The sequence below is a fragment of the Nycticebus coucang genome, chromosome 5 (genome assembly GCF_027406575.1).
Source record: "Nycticebus coucang isolate mNycCou1 chromosome 5, mNycCou1.pri, whole genome shotgun sequence".
Classification (NCBI taxonomy): Eukaryota; Metazoa; Chordata; class Mammalia; order Primates; family Lorisidae; genus Nycticebus; species Nycticebus coucang.
The window spans coordinates 70,714,125-70,719,630 of record NC_069784.1 but is presented as its reverse complement, the minus strand read 5'-3'; positions in this window follow the sequence as shown (position 1 = coordinate 70,719,630).

Here is a 5,506-nt window from a genome sequence, read left to right as displayed (position 1 = left end):
ACTGAATGACCTCAGCCCCCAGCAACCTAGACTCTATATGTCACTCAGAAAACTACTCAACCATGGCTACTTAAAATTTTTGCTTTTCTCCGTAAGCCTCACACTTTAATATAGGCCCTGATTCACTTCAGATAAACTAGTTGCTTACTTCACAAAGAAAACAGAATGTACCAGGAATAAGTTCTTCTTTACAGTTTTAAACATACACACATACATGCACTCTGTTAAATATTTATTGAGGTTGATACCAAAACCATAACGATCACCTATTCTTTGGAATGTTTTATTCCATCTTAAGGAGTGAAACCTAAAAGCACTGAATGTCTGGCATTTTAAGTGGATAACTGGTCTAAACTGGTGCTATCTGATTTTGTCTGCTTAGAATTTATAAGTGGTATGGCAATTTAGTCCGTGTAGGTATTTGAAATTATACTAAATGAATTCAGATGATGAAGGGAAGCTTTATTCTTCCTGCAGCCTAAGGAACAGAGAAAGTGGATTTCCAGTGCTGCATGCAGAGAAAATCAGGGACATAGATAAATTTGTGCTTTGTATTTTTCCAATTTTTGTTAAGTATGTGCTTGATAAGCATAGGTTATGCTTTTGCCAATGGATTTCTGACTTATTTTTATAGAAATTTAGTCCATTACTTGGCTAAACTAGCTGAAATTAATCTTTATCACATGAAGTAAAATTTCTTCTTCTTCTTCTTTTTTTTTTTTTGCAGTTTTTGGCCAGGGCTGGGTTTGAACCCCCCACCTCTGGTATATGGGGCCAGCGCCCTACCCTTTTGAGCCACAGGTGCTGCCCACCAAAAGTTCTTATTTTTTATTTTTTGAGACTGAGTCTCACTATTTTACCCTTGGTAAAGTGCCGTAGTGTCACAGCTCACAGCAACAACAAACTTTTGGGCTTAAGTGATTCTCTTGCCTCAGCCCCACAAGTAGCTGGGACTACAGGCACCCACCATAATGCCTAGGTATTTTTGGTTGCAGTTGTCATTGTTCTTTAGCAAGCCCCGGGCTGGGTTTGAACCCACCAACCTTGGTGTATGTGGCTGGCACCCTATTCACTGAGCTACGGGCACCGAGCCCAAATAAAAGTTCTTAAATAAGACACGTGTACCTGTCTAAAAAACTAACCTTTGCATATGTACCATTGTGAGAGCTTTGGCATGTAATGTTTATATATTTAAGTCATTTTTCAGATTTTCACATTTACTGATGATACTTCTTCTACCTCCAGTTTTTAAGTAGATATATGGATGGTTCAATTAATTAATCAAAATTTAACTCTGAGGAATACCATGAAAGTGTCCTTCAAAATGCTCTTCTGACACTTGCATAGAGACAGTTTTAAAGTGATGCTCCACATCCTACCAATGGAAAAAAAAACAAATCAATCTCAATTGCCAATATCTTGGCATAAAACATTATTTCCTAATCATCGTATTCATATATGGTTATTATTTATAATATAATTATATTTTCATCATATAACAAGGAGGTATTTTATTCAATGCTTCTCTTTAGCTGGATTTTAGGAACTCTTTATAATTTTGTATTATATAGTGTTTCTCTTTTATAATCTTTTCTGAGTATCTTAACATTTATAATATTTTAATAATTTATCGATTTTAGTTTGTATGTAAGCATTTATGCAACTGAGATTTTTCTTCTGTACTTAGGAAAACTTCCAGCTCTTAATCATAAAGGAATTTTTATTTTTCAAATAGTTTTTTAAATTATCTGCCATTAGATATAGAAATAACATGTTTGGGCCATTTTTAATGAATGATGTAATTAAGTGATCAATTTTAGCAATATATTTCCAAATTATTTCAGTGCTGTTTATAAATTGGATTGCCCTTTTATCACTGACTTGAAAGGCCACTGATATCATGAATTAGATGATTATATGTAACAGAATATGTTTCTTGATCTTATTTTGTTCTCTTCTAAGTCTTATAGAATTGTTTTAAATACTATTGAAGTTTAGTTTGGGCAGCTAGTAGTATTTTTCACTTATTTTTTTCAAAAGTCTGTTGATCTTCATTGAGCACTTTATCTTCAAAAACACAACAGCTTATTTTAACTGGTACTGAATTTTAATAATATATTTGAACATTAGGCTCTTTGGCATATAAACACCCTAAGTATTCACATCGTCTAATTGTTTTTTTCTTTTGCTATATATAGAAACCATTTTATTCCAAATAATACATTCTCACTTAAATTTTATTTTGTATGATCTTATTATGGGTATTTCAGGCTTCTTTATATTATCTAACTGTACCTACCTCTTCTTTATAACTTAAAGTGTTTGTAGATTTTGCTTTGCTAACTATCTGAAAATATTTTCTTTCATTGAAAAGTTTTGATTTTCCATTTGCATTTATTATTATTATTGATACAGTTAACTTAGTTTTATCCATTATATTTTGTATAAATGTGCTTTCAGAATGATTTTGTTTGTTTTTGCCATGAGTTTCGGTGATGTGCTTGGTCCCAAAATTATTTTGGTAATTTTTTTATTAAGACATTTTCCTAAATTTAGGTATTATATTTCAGACCCTGATGTTTATAAGATAAAATTAATTCACAAGGAAATTTCTCCCCTCATCTCCATCTGCCCCCTGATAATTAGATACATGTAAGAAAACTTGCTATTGTTTGGTAAATATAAACTAACTTTAACCTGTCACTTTCCCCATGTACAGTCCTGTCGGGTATAGCTTTAAGTATAAGGCCTGAATTCCATCTTCCACATTATTCCATACAAAGGCTTCATTCCTTTTCTCCTGTGTGAATTACATCTATTCAATCTCCAAATTGCTAAGATAAACACTCTTTTATGCCCCCAAGAACCTAAAAATTACCACTTTTAAATTTTTTTGTAGTAAGATAGATTTAAGTTGTTATGGTCTGTCATTTCCAGAATTGGAAGGCTTTTGTTTTGTAAAAACTTTTTTTTTTTTTTTTTGCAGTTTTTGGCCAGGGCTGGGTTTGAACCGGCAACCTCCGGCATATGGGGTTGGGGCCCTAATCTCTTGAGCCAAACTTTTTAAAGACAGGTGGCACCTCTGGCTCAAGGAGTAGAGTGCCGTCCCCATATACCAAGGGTGGTGTGTTCAAGCCCGGCCCCAGACAAAATTGCAAAAAAAAAAAAAAAAAAACTTTTTAAAGATAAAAGATACATACTAAATAATACTTAAATTGTCTCCTGAATGAATGAAACTATTTTTATGTAATATAAATACCTTATTGCTTTAATTCAATTATCAAGTCCCTGATTCTGTGGTACAATATTGTTCATAACTGATCAAAAACTGTTCTCTCTAGTAGAAAAATATTTGAAATAACTGTATTTCTGTGAGTTAGAGCACTATTTCAGTAAGTACAAAAAGTTAATGACTTTAAAAATAAAAAGTTTGATCACCATTTTTAGTGGTACACAATACTGGATCATAGAACTTTCATTCCTATTGCTAGAAAAGTCATCATTTATGGACTAGCCATTTGCTCAGATACCCCTAAAATCTACTGACTTTCGCTGTTTAAAAAAGTCTCAGAAGATGTACTTACTTTAGTAATATTGCTACTGAGCCAAAATTTGTCACTCTTTACATTGTCAAATGTAAATACAAAAGAATAGAAACTTTAATTCAGTTCTTAATGCTTCAGAACTTCTCCCCAATCTGGAAAAAAAAGAAAAAGAAAGGTCCTTTAAACTAGGCTACAATAATTTTCACCCACAATCTTAGAACACAAATTAGACATAAAAAAATCCCTTTCAACTCTTGAGCACAATTTTAAAGTGAAAGTTTTATTCTGAATTTGAAATTTGCCAAGGTCTGTGGCTCAGTTTCAGATACTCACTTCCCTTCTTGGCAGCAGATAATTTGGAAATCAGAAGTCTGCATACTTGAGATATTTCCAGGCTTGGAGTGTCAAAAAGACAAGATGGCATATGGTGAAGTAAAAGGAATTTCTCACTTTCAGGAACACATTTCAACTTCCAAAACATAAAAATAAATAAGTGCTTTTTCAAATTCATAAAAGAAATAATGAGAATTTTGCCCAAATATTATAGACATATCAAAGTTAAGCAGCAAGATGTTTGAGTCTGTCACTTCCTGCAAGCTTTCTGCTAAATAGATAAGTTCAAATTTCAGGATTGTCATGTTAACTTTGGCATAAAAGTGCTTCCTTTTTTGGCAAAGATGACAGTAATCCCCCTCAAAGAAAAATTATAGTCTAATTAAAGTATACAATTTGATGTTTTTATACCAATGTTTTTCTGGGGAGTTTCTTCAATACTCCACTTGCTAATTTTAAGTTCAAATGGATCAGAGCATGAAGGGAGTTGATTTGGAGATCTTCTTTGAATAGAATTCATCCTGTTGTCCATTTACCTTATTTCATTCTTTATCCTGACTGTGTGTCACAGAGACAGAGGTGATGATAGTTCTAGGGGTCTTTCCACTGTAGTCATTTTATCTATTTTTTTCTTTTTACCACATTGATACAAGTCATCACTTCAAGTGTTACAGAATTGATTAGGAGTCACCAATTAAATTGGTAACTTTGTTAACTTTGTTTCTTTCTGATAAACTATTCCCAGGAGAAATTTTAGAAAGATTCAGTGCAGAATGAAAGATTAAGTGTGCTTATAGATTTCCAATATTTAAGTAATTATTGTGAATTATCAATCCTTGCATTGGTGTGAATACCTCAGAACTATTTTCTTCTTAACTGCTAAATAAATTAATGGATGACAGTGCTGAGCTGATTTGGAGGAATTATGTGGAGAAATCCTGAACCTTAAATAAGAAAGTTTTGTGAAATTGCCCATATGAATCTTTGTTCTTTATTTAGATTTCTTCAAGGGATATCTTTGTGTGACAGGTTCTTTAGAATATGAGTGCAAGGCTAAACATTTGGAAAATGACATAAAGTTATCAAAGAAAGTAGCATATTGTAAAAACTCATTTTATAAAGCAGTTTTCCAAACTGTCAGATTATGAAAGCATTTGTATGTGGGTAGAGTAGGATTTTTCTCCCACATTTATTTTTAGGTAATAAGAAATGAACTGTAAACTTTTTAAATGTCTCACTTTTATGAACTATAAAATATGCAATTCACGTCTCAAAATATCTCCTGATCTTTAGCCACTAATAGTCCAGAGTAAATCCTGTAATGTTCATAGATTACATTAAAGACAAAAATTGATGTCTTCATCATCTGTAATTTTATATAAGAGGAAAAAAATTGACAGAATGAAATGTATAAGCTCAGATAATGTAAAATAATTGTTTAAATCATGTGTATCCCAAATATTCATAAAACATACTTATTGTAGACATCATAAGCTAAATTAAATTACACATAGGCAGTACCAGGAGTTCTTGAAGAGAAGCACGATTTTGTATTAAGATGCTTGCTTACACAAGCTATACATTCTTTTGGAATTAATAAGACATGTATGTTAGATAACTTTTTACAG